This window comes from Amaranthus tricolor, chromosome 2 (assembly GCF_026212465.1).
Source record: "Amaranthus tricolor cultivar Red isolate AtriRed21 chromosome 2, ASM2621246v1, whole genome shotgun sequence".
NCBI classification, from domain to species: Eukaryota; Viridiplantae; Streptophyta; class Magnoliopsida; order Caryophyllales; family Amaranthaceae; genus Amaranthus; species Amaranthus tricolor.
The window spans coordinates 11,360,915-11,379,296 of record NC_080048.1 but is presented as its reverse complement, the minus strand read 5'-3'; positions in this window follow the sequence as shown (position 1 = coordinate 11,379,296).

Below are 18,382 nucleotides of genomic sequence, written 5' to 3'. Positions count from 1 at the left end.
ATTGATGGATAAGCTGCAAGCATTGGAGAATAGGGAAGAATATCTTGAAGAGTTAATAAAGTTTTATGAAAACCTTGGATATTGGAAGAATGTTGATCTTCCTCAGAAACAATTGGTGCTAGTTAGGACGCAAGTGCAAAGTTTGAAGAGAAAGCTTCATCGTCAGCAAGAAAAATTGAGAATCCAACAGAGATTGCAAGAGGAATATGGGGATTCTAAAGTGGTAACTGTTCTTAAGTATGACCCTAATGCTAAGCGTAGGATTATATTTAACGTCACTTCAAAGTATGTTGATACAGTTGCACACCCTCCACCTCGTTTTAAGGATATCAATGAACTTGACAAGGTGATTAAAGAGATTCCTGCAGATTTGAGTAATGATCTTAAAGGTGATGATATTGCTTCTAAACAAGAGGAACTTGACTTGTATGCAAATGTGATTCCTATCTATGATGAATATCCGGAGTCCGATTGTGAAGAGTTTGTTGAGACTCTTGAAGAAAAGGTTGAAACACCTTGTGTTGAGAATGTTAATGATCTTGAAGAAGTTGTTGAGACAATTTGCATGAAGAATGTTGATTCTACAATGAAATGCTTTGAAACAGTGGATTCTCATCCGAGATTGGAGGTTGCCTTACAAGTAGAGCAAGCTAAGAAGCATGAGTTTGTCAAGGTTGATTTCGTACTTGGAAAATCACCGTTCATGGATTATGTTCATGATAGTACGTTTGTGGAGTTTAACCCTACAAAAATTCGAGGTCGAATTTTTTCTAAGAAGGGGAGAATGATACAAGTTCATGGTGTTATGGGCAATACAAGCAAGCTAATCTTCTTGGTAAGCTTGTTTAACATATGGGTATGGTTAATTATGCAAGTGAGAACAAGGGCATTCATGCTTACATGTGTATGTACAAGGAACAGTACAGCAACATTTGAAAACAGAACATGTGCATTAGTGCAGCTGTGTATGTTTGATTGGTTAGACAACACCCAGCCATGGAGGACTTAGAATTGAGGACAATTCTTTTTAAAGAGGGAGGAATTGATGCAAATGCGGTTGCATCAAGTCAAGATAGCAAAGGGAACAGCTCATGGTACACAAGGCTGCATACGGACCTCAGGGAACAGCTCATGGTTCCAGAACAACACAGCAGCGAACTAGCAACCAGGGCACATTGCACGACACGTGGAGGCCAAACCAGTACGTCTAGGACTTGGACTAAAGTGGAAATGGAATCTTGGTACTTGGAACTTCATGCCTTGGCCCAAGAACATCACTATGCATCATGGACAACCTACTGAAATGAGCCATGAAGGTCAGCCACTCAACAAGAAGTACAGATGCTTGTGCTGACCAGCTGACCTAGCATGCGTTGTGTAGATCGTGTTTCATGGTATCTTGTGCCACCAAGGGTTGAAATGGAATATCTACACTAGGAACTTGCTATCAAAGTCCTAAAACCATTCTAAAGATCCACGTGGAGTCCTAGAAGTTGAGCTGAAGGAGGGCTGTTTGGCTGATTTGCAGATCAGAATATTTTCTAAGTGTTTTTGCTTTCTGTTTCTGTTTTAAACACTTTGTAAATAGCACGTGTATTTTAAATAAAGCTCGTGTCATAATATAGCCGTTAAGGTAGTTGAGGACTCTATATAAGGAGGGCCTCACCCATGTAATAAGACGTTCAACAACTTGTATTTGAGATTAATCAAAGTAATAGAGAGGTATTCAGAAAAGAGTTTTCTGTTTTCTTCTTCGAAGTTGGAGGCAACTTCATCAAAGGCTACGGAGTAACCTTTGATCCTTCGAGTGTTAAGAGTTGCGGAGCAGCCTTGATACTTTAAGGAAACCTCGAGTGCAAGGTCTGGAAGGCTTTGTACATATCAGTTTAGAGTCGATCATAGAGGAGGGTCACAGGTGATCAACATCAGAAAATCAAGAACGGAGTTCTTGGTGCTGTTTGTGGTTGTTTCGTGTTCTTTTCATGATCATTTCGTAGTATTGTTTGTAGTAATCATTAAAGCTTCCGCGCAACATTCATCCTTGCATAACCAAGGCCCTAATCAGCCCCGGTTACGCATCAAATGACGAATGAACGATGAAGAATGAACAAGATAGCAAATGCGAACAGCTCATGGTACACAAGGCTGCATACGGACCTCAGGGAACAGCTCATGGTTCCAGAACAACACAGCAGCGAACTAGCAACCAGGGCACATTGCACGACACGTGGAGGCCAAACCAGTACGTCTAGGACTTGGACTAAAGTGGAAATGGAATCTTGGTACTTGGAACTTCATGCCTTGGCCCAAGAACATCACTATGCATCATGGACAACCTACTGAAATGAGCCATGAAGGTCAGCCACTCAACAAGAAGTACAGATGCTTGTGCTGACCAGCTGACCTAGCATGCGTTGTGTAGATCGTGTTTCATGGTATCTTGTGCCACCAAGGGTTGAAATGGAATATCGACACTAGGAAATTGCTATCAAAGTCCTAAAACCATTCTAAAGATCCACGTGGAGTCCTAGAAGTTGAGCTGAAGGAGGGCTGTTTGGCTGATTTGCAGATCAGAATATTTTCTAAGTGTTTTTGCTTTCTGTTTCTGTTTTAAACACTTTGTAAATAGCACGTGTATTTTAAATAAAGCTCGTGTCATAATATAGCCGTTAAGGTAGTTGAGGACTCTATATAAGGAGGGCCTCACCCATGTAATAAGACGTTCAACAACTTGTATTTGAGATTAATCAAAGTAATAGAGAGGTATTCAGAAAAGAGTTTTCTGTTTTCTTCTTCGAAGTTGGAGGCAACTTCATCAAAGGCTACGGAGTAACCTTTGATCCTTCGAGTGTTAAGAGTTGCGGAGCAGCCTTGATACTTTAAGGAAACCTCGAGTGCAAGGTCTGGAAGGCTTTGTACATATCAGTTTAGAGTCGATCATAGAGGAGGGTCACAGGTGATCAACATCAGAAAATCAAGAACGGAGTTCTTGGTGCTGTTTGTGGTTGTTTCGTGTTCTTTTCATGATCATTTCGTAGTATTGTTTGTAGTAATCATTAAAGCTTCCGCGCAACATTCATCCTTGCATAACCAAGGCCCTAATCAGCCCCGGTTACGCATCAAATGACGAATGAACGATGAAGAATGAACAAGATAGCAAATGCGAACAGCTCATGGTACACAAGGCTGCATACGGACCTCAGGGAACAGCTCATGGTTCCAGAACAACACAGCAGCGAACTAGCAACCAGGGCACATTGCACGACACGTGGAGGCCAAACCAGTACGTCTAGGACTTGGACTAAAGTGGAAATGGAATCTTGGTACTTGGAACTTCATGCCTTGGCCCAAGAACATCACTATGCATCATGGACAACCTACTGAAATGAGCCATGAAGGTCAGCCACTCAACAAGAAGTACAGATGCTTGTGCTGACCAGCTGACCTAGCATGCGTTGTGTAGATCGTGTTTCATGGTATCTTGTGCCACCAAGGGTTGAAATGGAATATCTACACTAGGAACTTGCTATCAAAGTCCTAAAACCATTCTAAAGATCCACGTGGAGTCCTAGAAGTTGAGCTGAAGGAGGGCTGTTTGGCTGATTTGCAGATCAGAATATTTTCTAAGTGTTTTTGCTTTCTGTTTCTGTTTTAAACACTTTGTAAATAGCACGTGTATTTTAAATAAAGCTCGTGTCATAATATAGCCGTTAAGGTAGTTGAGGACTCTATATAAGGAGGGCCTCACCCATGTAATAAGACGTTCAACAACTTGTATTTGAGATTAATCAAAGTAATAGAGAGGTATTCAGAAAAGAGTTTTCTGTTTTCTTCTTCGAAGTTGGAGGCAACTTCATCAAAGGCTACGGAGTAACCTTTGATCCTTCGAGTGTTAAGAGTTGCGGAGCAGCCTTGATACTTTAAGGAAACCTCGAGTGCAAGGTCTGGAAGGCTTTGTACATATCAGTTTAGAGTCGATCATAGAGGAGGGTCACAGGTGATCAACATCAGAAAATCAAGAACGGAGTTCTTGGTGCTGTTTGTGGTTGTTTCGTGTTCTTTTCATGATCATTTCGTAGTATTGTTTGTAGTAATCATTAAAGCTTCCGCGCAACATTCATCCTTGCATAACCAAGGCCCTAATCAGCCCCGGTTACGCATCAAATGACGAATGAACGATGAAGAATGAACAAGATAGCAAATGCGAACAGCTCATGGTACACAAGGCTGCATACGGACCTCAGGGAACAGCTCATGGTTCCAGAACAACACAGCAGCGAACTAGCAACCAGGGCACATTGCACGACACGTGGAGGCCAAACCAGTACGTCTAGGACTTGGACTAAAGTGGAAATGGAATCTTGGTACTTGGAACTTCATGCCTTGGCCCAAGAACATCACTATGCATCATGGACAACCTACTGAAATGAGCCATGAAGGTCAGCCACTCAACAAGAAGTACAGATGCTTGTGCTGACCAGCTGACCTAGCATGCGTTGTGTAGATCGTGTTTCATGGTATCTTGTGCCACCAAGGGTTGAAATGGAATATCGACACTAGGAACTTGCTATCAAAGTCCTAAAACCATTCTAAAGATCCACGTGGAGTCCTAGAAGTTGAGCTGAAGGAGGGCTGTTTGGCTGATTTGCAGATCAGAATATTTTCTAAGTGTTTTTGCTTTCGGTTTCTGTTTTAAACACTTTGTAAATAGCACGTGTATTTTAAATAAAGCTCGTGTCATAATATAGCCGTTAAGGTAGTTGAGGACTCTATATAAGGAGGGCCTCACCCATGTAATAAGACGTTCAACAACTTGTATTTGAGATTAATCAAAGTAATAGAGAGGTATTCAGAAAAGAGTTTTCTGTTTTCTTCTTCGAAGTTGGAGGCAACTTCATCAAAGGCTACGGAGTAACCTTTGATCCTTCGAGTGTTAAGAGTTGCGGAGCAGCCTTGATACTTTAAGGAAACCTCGAGTGCAAGGTCTGGAAGGCTTTGTACATATCAGTTTAGAGTCGATCATAGAGGAGGGTCACAGGTGATCAACATCAGAAAATCAAGAACGGAGTTCTTGGTGCTGTTTGTGGTTGTTTCGTGTTCTTTTCATGATCATTTCGTAGTATTGTTTGTAGTAATCATTAAAGCTTCCGCGCAACATTCATCCTTGCATAACCAAGGCCCTAATCAGCCCCGGTTACGCATCAAATGACGAATGAACGATGAAGAATGAACAAGATAGCAAATGCGAACAGCTCATGGTACACAAGGCTGCATACGGACCTCAGGGAACAGCTCATGGTTCCAGAACAACACAGCAGCGAACTAGCAACCAGGGCACATTGCACGACACGTGGAGGCCAAACCAGTACGTCTAGGACTTGGACTAAAGTGGAAATGGAATCTTGGTACTTGGAACTTCATGCCTTGGCCCAAGAACATCACTATGCATCATGGACAACCTACTGAAATGAGCCATGAAGGTCAGCCACTCAACAAGAAGTACAGATGCTTGTGCTGACCAGCTGACCTAGCATGCGTTGTGTAGATCGTGTTTCATGGTATCTTGTGCCACCAAGGGTTGAAATGGAATATCTACACTAGGAACTTGCTATCAAAGTCCTAAAACCATTCTAAAGATCCACGTGGAGTCCTAGAAGTTGAGCTGAAGGAGGGCTGTTTGGCTGATTTGCAGATCAGAATATTTTCTAAGTGTTTTTGCTTTCTGTTTCTGTTTTAAACACTTTGTAAATAGCACGTGTATTTTAAATAAAGCTCGTGTCATAATATAGCCGTTAAGGTAGTTGAGGACTCTATATAAGGAGGGCCTCACCCATGTAATAAGACGTTCAACAACTTGTATTTGAGATTAATCAAAGTAATAGAGAGGTATTCAGAAAAGAGTTTTCTGTTTTCTTCTTCGAAGTTGGAGGCAACTTCATCAAAGGCTACGGAGTAACCTTTGATCCTTCGAGTGTTAAGAGTTGCGGAGCAGCCTTGATACTTTAAGGAAACCTCGAGTGCAAGGTCTGGAAGGCTTTGTACATATCAGTTTAGAGTCGATCATAGAGGAGGGTCACAGGTGATCAACATCAGAAAATCAAGAACGGAGTTCTTGGTGCTGTTTGTGGTTGTTTCGTGTTCTTTTCATGATCATTTCGTAGTATTGTTTGTAGTAATCATTAAAGCTTCCGCGCAACATTCATCCTTGCATAACCAAGGCCCTAATCAGCCCCGGTTACGCATCAAATGACGAATGAACGATGAAGAATGAACAAGATAGCAAATGCGAACAGCTCATGGTACACAAGGCTGCATACGGACCTCAGGGAACAGCTCATGGTTCCAGAACAACACAGCAGCGAACTAGCAACCAGGGCACATTGCACGACACGTGGAGGCCAAACCAGTACGTCTAGGACTTGGACTAAAGTGGAAATGGAATCTTGGTACTTGGAACTTCATGCCTTGGCCCAAGAACATCACTATGCATCATGGACAACCTACTGAAATGAGCCATGAAGGTCAGCCACTCAACAAGAAGTACAGATGCTTGTGCTGACCAGCTGACCTAGCATGCGTTGTGTAGATCGTGTTTCATGGTATCTTGTGCCACCAAGGGTTAAAATGGAATATCTACACTAGGAACTTGCTATCAAAGTCCTAAAACCATTCTAAAGATCCACGTGGAGTCCTAGAAGTTGAGCTGAAGGAGGGCTGTTTGGCTGATTTGCAGATCAGAATATTTTCTAAGTGTTTTTGCTTTCTGTTTCTGTTTTAAACACTTTGTAAATAGCACGTGTATTTTAAATAAAGCTCGTGTCATAATATAGCCGTTAAGGTAGTTGAGGACTCTATATAAGGAGGGCCTCACCCATGTAATAAGACGTTCAACAACTTGTATTTGAGATTAATCAAAGTAATAGAGAGGTATTCAGAAAAGAGTTTTCTGTTTTCTTCTTCGAAGTTGGAGGCAACTTCATCAAAGGCTACGGAGTAACCTTTGATCCTTCGAGTGTTAAGAGTTGCGGAGCAGCCTTGATACTTTAAGGAAACCTCGAGTGCAAGGTCTGGAAGGCTTTGTACATATCAGTTTAGAGTCGATCATAGAGGAGGGTCACAGGTGATCAACATCAGAAAATCAAGAACGGAGTTCTTGGTGCTGTTTGTGGTTGTTTCGTGTTCTTTTCATGATCATTTCGTAGTATTGTTTGTAGTAATCATTAAAGCTTCCGCGCAACATTCATCCTTGCATAACCAAGGCCCTAATCAGCCCCGGTTACGCATCAAATGACGAATGAACGATGAAGAATGAACAAGATAGCAAATGCGAACAGCTCATGGTACACAAGGCTGCATACGGACCTCAGGGAACAGCTCATGGTTCCAGAACAACACAGCAGCGAACTAGCAACCAGGGCACATTGCACGACACGTGGAGGCCAAACCAGTACGTCTAGGACTTGGACTAAAGTGGAAATGGAATCTTGGTACTTGGAACTTCATGCCTTGGCCCAAGAACATCACTATGCATCATGGACAACCTACTGAAATGAGCCATGAAGGTCAGCCACTCAACAAGAAGTACAGATGCTTGTGCTGACCAGCTGACCTAGCATGCGTTGTGTAGATCGTGTTTCATGGTATCTTGTGCCACCAAGGGTTGAAATGGAATATCTACACTAGGAACTTGCTATCAAAGTCCTAAAACCATTCTAAAGATCCACGTGGAGTCCTAGAAGTTGAGCTGAAGGAGGGCTGTTTGGCTGATTTGCAGATCAGAATATTTTCTAAGTGTTTTTGCTTTCTGTTTCTGTTTTAAACACTTTGTAAATAGCACGTGTATTTTAAATAAAGCTCGTGTCATAATATAGCCGTTAAGGTAGTTGAGGACTCTATATAAGGAGGGCCTCACCCATGTAATAAGACGTTCAACAACTTGTATTTGAGATTAATCAAAGTAATAGAGAGGTATTCAGAAAAGAGTTTTCTGTTTTCTTCTTCGAAGTTGGAGGCAACTTCATCAAAGGCTACGGAGTAACCTTTGATCCTTCGAGTGTTAAGAGTTGCGGAGCAGCCTTGATACTTTAAGGAAACCTCGAGTGCAAGGTCTGGAAGGCTTTGTACATATCAGTTTAGAGTCGATCATAGAGGAGGGTCACAGGTGATCAACATCAGAAAATCAAGAACGGAGTTCTTGGTGCTGTTTGTGGTTGTTTCGTGTTCTTTTCATGATCATTTCGTAGTATTGTTTGTAGTAATCATTAAAGCTTCCGCGCAACATTCATCCTTGCATAACCAAGGCCCTAATCAGCCCCGGTTACGCATCAAATGACGAATGAACGATGAAGAATGAACAAGATAGCAAATGCGAACAGCTCATGGTACACAAGGCTGCATACGGACCTCAGGGAACAGCTCATGGTTCCAGAACAACACAGCAGCGAACTAGCAACCAGGGCACATTGCACGACACGTGGAGGCCAAACCAGTACGTCTAGGACTTGGACTAAAGTGGAAATGGAATCTTGGTACTTGGAACTTCATGCCTTGGCCCAAGAACATCACTATGCATCATGGACAACCTACTGAAATGAGCCATGAAGGTCAGCCACTCAACAAGAAGTACAGATGCTTGTGCTGACCAGCTGACCTAGCATGCGTTGTGTAGATCGTGTTTCATGGTATCTTGTGCCACCAAGGGTTGAAATGGAATATCTACACTAGGAACTTGCTATCAAAGTCCTAAAACCATTCTAAAGATCCACGTGGAGTCCTAGAAGTTGAGCTGAAGGAGGGCTGTTTGGCTGATTTGCAGATCAGAATATTTTCTAAGTGTTTTTGCTTTCTGTTTCTGTTTTAAACACTTTGTAAATAGCACGTGTATTATAAATAAAGCTCGTGTCATAATATAGCCGTTAAGGTAGTTGAGGACTCTATATAAGGAGGGCCTCACCCATGTAATAAGACGTTCAACAACTTGTATTTGAGATTAATCAAAGTAATAGAGAGGTATTCAGAAAAGAGTTTTCTGTTTTCTTCTTCGAAGTTGGAGGCAACTTCATCAAAGGCTACGGAGTAACCTTTGATCCTTCGAGTGTTAAGAGTTGCGGAGCAGCCTTGATACTTTAAGGAAACCTCGAGTGCAAGGTCTGGAAGGCTTTGTACATATCAGTTTAGAGTCGATCATAGAGGAGGGTCACAGGTGATCAACATCAGAAAATCAAGAACGGAGTTCTTGGTGCTGTTTGTGGTTGTTTCGTGTTCTTTTCATGATCATTTCGTAGTATTGTTTGTAGTAATCATTAAAGCTTCCGCGCAACATTCATCCTTGCATAACCAAGGCCCTAATCAGCCCCGGTTACGCATCAAATGACGAATGAACGATGAAGAATGAACAAGATAGCAAATGCGAACAGCTCATGGTACACAAGGCTGCATACGGACCTCAGGGAACAGCTCATGGTTCCAGAACAACACAGCAGCGAACTAGCAACCAGGGCACATTGCACGACACGTGGAGGCCAAACCAGTACGTCTAGGACTTGGACTAAAGTGGAAATGGAATCTTGGTACTTGGAACTTCATGCCTTGGCCCAAGAACATCACTATGCATCATGGACAACCTACTGAAATGAGCCATGAAGGTCAGCCACTCAACAAGAAGTACAGATGCTTGTGCTGACCAGCTGACCTAGCATGCGTTGTGTAGATCGTGTTTCATGGTATCTTGTGCCACCAAGGGTTGAAATGGAATATCTACACTAGGAACTTGCTATCAAAGTCCTAAAACCATTCTAAAGATCCACGTGGAGTCCTAGAAGTTGAGCTGAAGGAGGGCTGTTTGGCTGATTTGCAGATCAGAATATTTTCTAAGTGTTTTTGCTTTCTGTTTCTGTTTTAAACACTTTGTAAATAGCACGTGTATTTTAAATAAAGCTCGTGTCATAATATAGCCGTTAAGGTAGTTGAGGACTCTATATAAGGAGGGCCTCACCCATGTAATAAGACGTTCAACAACTTGTATTTGAGATTAATCAAAGTAATAGAGAGGTATTCAGAAAAGAGTTTTCTGTTTTCTTCTTCGAAGTTGGAGGCAACTTCATCAAAGGCTACGGAGTAACCTTTGATCCTTCGAGTGTTAAGAGTTGCGGAGCAGCCTTGATACTTTAAGGAAACCTCGAGTGCAAGGTCTGGAAGGCTTTGTACATATCAGTTTAGAGTCGATCATAGAGGAGGGTCACAGGTGATCAACATCAGAAAATCAAGAACGGAGTTCTTGGTGCTGTTTGTGGTTGTTTCGTGTTCTTTTCATGATCATTTCGTAGTATTGTTTGTAGTAATCATTAAAGCTTCCGCGCAACATTCATCCTTGCATAACCAAGGCCCTAATCAGCCCCGGTTACGCATCAAATGACGAATGAACGATGAAGAATGAACAAGATAGCAAATGCGAACAGCTCATGGTACACAAGGCTGCATACGGACCTCAGGGAACAGCTCATGGTTCCAGAACAACACAGCAGCGAACTAGCAACCAGGGCACATTGCACGACACGTGGAGGCCAAACCAGTACGTCTAGGACTTGGACTAAAGTGGAAATGGAATCTTGGTACTTGGAACTTCATGCCTTGGCCCAAGAACATCACTATGCATCATGGACAACCTACTGAAATGAGCCATGAAGGTCAGCCACTCAACAAGAAGTACAGATGCTTGTGCTGACCAGCTGACCTAGCATGCGTTGTGTAGATCGTGTTTCATGGTATCTTGTGCCACCAAGGGTTGAAATGGAATATCTACACTAGGAACTTGCTATCAAAGTCCTAAAACCATTCTAAAGATCCACGTGGAGTCCTAGAAGTTGAGCTGAAGGAGGGCTGTTTGGCTGATTTGCAGATCAGAATATTTTCTAAGTGTTTTTGCTTTCTGTTTCTGTTTTAAACACTTTGTAAATAGCACGTGTATTTTAAATAAAGCTCGTGTCATAATATAGCCGTTAAGGTAGTTGAGGACTCTATATAAGGAGGGCCTCACCCATGTAATAAGACGTTCAACAACTTGTATTTGAGATTAATCAAAGTAATAGAGAGGTATTCAGAAAAGAGTTTTCTGTTTTCTTCTTCGAAGTTGGAGGCAACTTCATCAAAGGCTACGGAGTAACCTTTGATCCTTCGAGTGTTAAGAGTTGCGGAGCAGCCTTGATACTTTAAGGAAACCTCGAGTGCAAGGTCTGGAAGGCTTTGTACATATCAGTTTAGAGTCGATCATAGAGGAGGGTCACAGGTGATCAACATCAGAAAATCAAGAACGGAGTTCTTGGTGCTGTTTGTGGTTGTTTCGTGTTCTTTTCATGATCATTTCGTAGTATTGTTTGTAGTAATCATTAAAGCTTCCGCGCAACATTCATCCTTGCATAACCAAGGCCCTAATCAGCCCCGGTTACGCATCAAATGACGAATGAACGATGAAGAATGAACAAGATAGCAAATGCGAACAGCTCATGGTACACAAGGCTGCATACGGACCTCAGGGAACAGCTCATGGTTCCAGAACAACACAGCAGCGAACTAGCAACCAGGGCACATTGCACGACACGTGGAGGCCAAACCAGTACGTCTAGGACTTGGACTAAAGTGGAAATGGAATCTTGGTACTTGGAACTTCATGCCTTGGCCCAAGAACATCACTATGCATCATGGACAACCTACTGAAATGAGCCATGAAGGTCAGCCACTCAACAAGAAGTACAGATGCTTGTGCTGACCAGCTGACCTAGCATGCGTTGTGTAGATCGTGTTTCATGGTATCTTGTGCCACCAAGGGTTGAAATGGAATATCGACACTAGGAAATTGCTATCAAAGTCCTAAAACCATTCTAAAGATCCACGTGGAGTCCTAGAAGTTGAGCTGAAGGAGGGCTGTTTGGCTGATTTGCAGATCAGAATATTTTCTAAGTGTTTTTGCTTTCTGTTTCTGTTTTAAACACTTTGTAAATAGCACGTGTATTTTAAATAAAGCTCGTGTCATAATATAGCCGTTAAGGTAGTTGAGGACTCTATATAAGGAGGGCCTCACCCATGTAATAAGACGTTCAACAACTTGTATTTGAGATTAATCAAAGTAATAGAGAGGTATTCAGAAAAGAGTTTTCTGTTTTCTTCTTCGAAGTTGGAGGCAACTTCATCAAAGGCTACGGAGTAACCTTTGATCCTTCGAGTGTTAAGAGTTGCGGAGCAGCCTTGATACTTTAAGGAAACCTCGAGTGCAAGGTCTGGAAGGCTTTGTACATATCAGTTTAGAGTCGATCATAGAGGAGGGTCACAGGTGATCAACATCAGAAAATCAAGAACGGAGTTCTTGGTGCTGTTTGTGGTTGTTTCGTGTTCTTTTCATGATCATTTCGTAGTATTGTTTGTAGTAATCATTAAAGCTTCCGCGCAACATTCATCCTTGCATAACCAAGGCCCTAATCAGCCCCGGTTACGCATCAAATGACGAATGAACGATGAAGAATGAACAAGATAGCAAATGCGAACAGCTCATGGTACACAAGGCTGCATACGGACCTCAGGGAACAGCTCATGGTTCCAGAACAACACAGCAGCGAACTAGCAACCAGGGCACATTGCACGACACGTGGAGGCCAAACCAGTACGTCTAGGACTTGGACTAAAGTGGAAATGGAATCTTGGTACTTGGAACTTCATGCCTTGGCCCAAGAACATCACTATGCATCATGGACAACCTACTGAAATGAGCCATGAAGGTCAGCCACTCAACAAGAAGTACAGATGCTTGTGCTGACCAGCTGACCTAGCATGCGTTGTGTAGATCGTGTTTCATGGTATCTTGTGCCACCAAGGGTTGAAATGGAATATCTACACTAGGAACTTGCTATCAAAGTCCTAAAACCATTCTAAAGATCCACGTGGAGTCCTAGAAGTTGAGCTGAAGGAGGGCTGTTTGGCTGATTTGCAGATCAGAATATTTTCTAAGTGTTTTTGCTTTCTGTTTCTGTTTTAAACACTTTGTAAATAGCACGTGTATTTTAAATAAAGCTCGTGTCATAATATAGCCGTTAAGGTAGTTGAGGACTCTATATAAGGAGGGCCTCACCCATGTAATAAGACGTTCAACAACTTGTATTTGAGATTAATCAAAGTAATAGAGAGGTATTCAGAAAAGAGTTTTCTGTTTTCTTCTTCGAAGTTGGAGGCAACTTCATCAAAGGCTACGGAGTAACCTTTGATCCTTCGAGTGTTAAGAGTTGCGGAGCAGCCTTGATACTTTAAGGAAACCTCGAGTGCAAGGTCTGGAAGGCTTTGTACATATCAGTTTAGAGTCGATCATAGAGGAGGGTCACAGGTGATCAACATCAGAAAATCAAGAACGGAGTTCTTGGTGCTGTTTGTGGTTGTTTCGTGTTCTTTTCATGATCATTTCGTAGTATTGTTTGTAGTAATCATTAAAGCTTCCGCGCAACATTCATCCTTGCATAACCAAGGCCCTAATCAGCCCCGGTTACGCATCAAATGACGAATGAACGATGAAGAATGAACAAGATAGCAAATGCGAACAGCTCATGGTACACAAGGCTGCATACGGACCTCAGGGAACAGCTCATGGTTCCAGAACAACACAGCAGCGAACTAGCAACCAGGGCACATTGCACGACACGTGGAGGCCAAACCAGTACGTCTAGGACTTGGACTAAAGTGGAAATGGAATCTTGGTACTTGGAACTTCATGCCTTGGCCCAAGAACATCACTATGCATCATGGACAACCTACTGAAATGAGCCATGAAGGTCAGCCACTCAACAAGAAGTACAGATGCTTGTGCTGACCAGCTGACCTAGCATGCGTTGTGTAGATCGTGTTTCATGGTATCTTGTGCCACCAAGGGTTGAAATGGAATATCTACACTAGGAACTTGCTATCAAAGTCCTAAAACCATTCTAAAGATCCACGTGGAGTCCTAGAAGTTGAGCTGAAGGAGGGCTGTTTGGCTGATTTGCAGATCAGAATATTTTCTAAGTGTTTTTGCTTTCTGTTTCTGTTTTAAACACTTTGTAAATAGCACGTGTATTTTAAATAAAGCTCGTGTCATAATATAGCCGTTAAGGTAGTTGAGGACTCTATATAAGGAGGGCCTCACCCATGTAATAAGACGTTCAACAACTTGTATTTGAGATTAATCAAAGTAATAGAGAGGTATTCAGAAAAGAGTTTTCTGTTTTCTTCTTCGAAGTTGGAGGCAACTTCATCAAAGGCTACGGAGTAACCTTTGATCCTTCGAGTGTTAAGAGTTGCGGAGCAGCCTTGATACTTTAAGGAAACCTCGAGTGCAAGGTCTGGAAGGCTTTGTACATATCAGTTTAGAGTCGATCATAGAGGAGGGTCACAGGTGATCAACATCAGAAAATCAAGAACGGAGTTCTTGGTGCTGTTTGTGGTTGTTTCGTGTTCTTTTCATGATCATTTCGTAGTATTGTTTGTAGTAATCATTAAAGCTTCCGCGCAACATTCATCCTTGCATAACCAAGGCCCTAATCAGCCCCGGTTACGCATCAAATGACGAATGAACGATGAAGAATGAACAAGATAGCAAATGCGAACAGCTCATGGTACACAAGGCTGCATACGGACCTCAGGGAACAGCTCATGGTTCCAGAACAACACAGCAGCGAACTAGCAACCAGGGCACATTGCACGACACGTGGAGGCCAAACCAGTACGTCTAGGACTTGGACTAAAGTGGAAATGGAATCTTGGTACTTGGAACTTCATGCCTTGGCCCAAGAACATCACTATGCATCATGGACAACCTACTGAAATGAGCCATGAAGGTCAGCCACTCAACAAGAAGTACAGATGCTTGTGCTGACCAGCTGACCTAGCATGCGTTGTGTAGATCGTGTTTCATGGTATCTTGTGCCACCAAGGGTTGAAATGGAATATCTACACTAGGAACTTGCTATCAAAGTCCTAAAACCATTCTAAAGATCCACGTGGAGTCCTAGAAGTTGAGCTGAAGGAGGGCTGTTTGGCTGATTTGCAGATCAGAATATTTTCTAAGTGTTTTTGCTTTCTGTTTCTGTTTTAAACACTTTGTAAATAGCACGTGTATTTTAAATAAAGCTCGTGTCATAATATAGCCGTTAAGGTAGTTGAGGACTCTATATAAGGAGGGCCTCACCCATGTAATAAGACGTTCAACAACTTGTATTTGAGATTAATCAAAGTAATAGAGAGGTATTCAGAAAAGAGTTTTCTGTTTTCTTCTTCGAAGTTGGAGGCAACTTCATCAAAGGCTACGGAGTAACCTTTGATCCTTCGAGTGTTAAGAGTTGCGGAGCAGCCTTGATACTTTAAGGAAACCTCGAGTGCAAGGTCTGGAAGGCTTTGTACATATCAGTTTAGAGTCGATCATAGAGGAGGGTCACAGGTGATCAACATCAGAAAATCAAGAACGGAGTTCTTGGTGCTGTTTGTGGTTGTTTCGTGTTCTTTTCATGATCATTTCGTAGTATTGTTTGTAGTAATCATTAAAGCTTCCGCGCAACATTCATCCTTGCATAACCAAGGCCCTAATCAGCCCCGGTTACGCATCAAATGACGAATGAACGATGAAGAATGAACAAGATAGCAAATGCGAACAGCTCATGGTACACAAGGCTGCATACGGACCTCAGGGAACAGCTCATGGTTCCAGAACAACACAGCAGCGAACTAGCAACCAGGGCACATTGCACGACACGTGGAGGCCAAACCAGTACGTCTAGGACTTGGACTAAAGTGGAAATGGAATCTTGGTACTTGGAACTTCATGCCTTGGCCCAAGAACATCACTATGCATCATGGACAACCTACTGAAATGAGCCATGAAGGTCAGCCACTCAACAAGAAGTACAGATGCTTGTGCTGACCAGCTGACCTAGCATGCGTTGTGTAGATCGTGTTTCATGGTATCTTGTGCCACCAAGGGTTGAAATGGAATATCTACACTAGGAACTTGCTATCAAAGTCCTAAAACCATTCTAAAGATCCACGTGGAGTCCTAGAAGTTGAGCTGAAGGAGGGCTGTTTGGCTGATTTGCAGATCAGAATATTTTCTAAGTGTTTTTGCTTTCTGTTTCTGTTTTAAACACTTTGTAAATAGCACGTGTATTTTAAATAAAGCTCGTGTCATAATATAGCCGTTAAGGTAGTTGAGGACTCTATATAAGGAGGGCCTCACCCATGTAATAAGACGTTCAACAACTTGTATTTGAGATTAATCAAAGTAATAGAGAGGTATTCAGAAAAGAGTTTTCTGTTTTCTTCTTCGAAGTTGGAGGCAACTTCATCAAAGGCTACGGAGTAACCTTTGATCCTTCGAGTGTTAAGAGTTGCGGAGCAGCCTTGATACTTTAAGGAAACCTCGAGTGCAAGGTCTGGAAGGCTTTGTACATATCAGTTTAGAGTCGATCATAGAGGAGGGTCACAGGTGATCAACATCAGAAAATCAAGAACGGAGTTCTTGGTGCTGTTTGTGGTTGTTTCGTGTTCTTTTCATGATCATTTCGTAGTATTGTTTGTAGTAATCATTAAAGCTTCCGCGCAACATTCATCCTTGCATAACCAAGGCCCTAATCAGCCCCGGTTACGCATCAAATGACGAATGAACGATGAAGAATGAACAAGATAGCAAATGCGAACAGCTCATGGTACACAAGGCTGCATACGGACCTCAGGGAACAGCTCATGGTTCCAGAACAACACAGCAGCGAACTAGCAACCAGGGCACATTGCACGACACGTGGAGGCCAAACCAGTACGTCTAGGACTTGGACTAAAGTGGAAATGGAATCTTGGTACTTGGAACTTCATGCCTTGGCCCAAGAACATCACTATGCATCATGGACAACCTACTGAAATGAGCCATGAAGGTCAGCCACTCAACAAGAAGTACAGATGCTTGTGCTGACCAGCTGACCTAGCATGCGTTGTGTAGATCGTGTTTCATGGTATCTTGTGCCACCAAGGGTTGAAATGGAATATCTACACTAGGAACTTGCTATCAAAGTCCTAAAACCATTCTAAAGATCCACGTGGAGTCCTAGAAGTTGAGCTGAAGGAGGGCTGTTTGCCTGATTTGCAGATCAGAATATTTTCTAAGTGTTTTTGCTTTCTGTTTCTGTTTTAAACACTTTGTAAATAGCACGTGTATTTTAAATAAAGCTCGTGTCATAATATAGCCGTTAAGGTAGTTGAGGACTCTATATAAGGAGGGCCTCACCCATGTAATAAGACGTTCAACAACTTGTATTTGAGATTAATCAAAGTAATAGAGAGGTATTCAGAAAAGAGTTTTCTGTTTTCTTCTTCGAAGTTGGAGGCAACTTCATCAAAGGCTACGGAGTAACCTTTGATCCTTCGAGTGTTAAGAGTTGCGGAGCAGCCTTGATACTTTAAGGAAACCTCGAGTGCAAGGTCTGGAAGGCTTTGTACATATCAGTTTAGAGTCGATCATAGAGGAGGGTCACAGGTGATCAACATCAGAAAATCAAGAACGGAGTTCTTGGTGCTGTTTGTGGTTGTTTCGTGTTCTTTTCATGATCATTTCGTAGTATTGTTTGTAGTAATCATTAAAGCTTCCGCGCAACATTCATCCTTGCATAACCAAGGCCCTAATCAGCCCCGGTTACGCATCAAATGACGAATGAACGATGAAGAATGAACAAGATAGCAAATGCGAACAGCTCATGGTACACAAGGCTGCATACGGACCTCAGGGAACAGCTCATGGTTCCAGAACAACACAGCAGCGAACTAGCAACCAGGGCACATTGCACGACACGTGGAGGCCAAACCAGTACGTCTAGGACTTGGACTAAAGTGGAAATGGAATCTTGGTACTTGGAACTTCATGCCTTGGCCCAAGAACATCACTATGCATCATGGACAACCTACTGAAATGAGCCATGAAGGTCAGCCACTCAACAAGAAGTACAGATGCTTGTGCTGACCAGCTGACCTAGCATGCGTTGTGTAGATCGTGTTTCATGGTATCTTGTGCCACCAAGGGTTGAAATGGAATATCTACACTAGGAACTTGCTATCAAAGTCCTAAAACCATTCTAAAGATCCACGTGGAGTCCTAGAAGTTGAGCTGAAGGAGGGCTGTTTGGCTGATTTGCAGATCAGAATATTTTCTAAGTGTTTTTGCTTTCTGTTTCTGTTTTAAACACTTTGTAAATAGCACGTGTATTTTAAATAAAGCTCGTGTCATAATATAGCCGTTAAGGTAGTTGAGGACTCTATATAAGGAGGGCCTCACCCATGTAATAAGACGTTCAACAACTTGTATTTGAGATTAATCAAAGTAATAGAGAGGTAT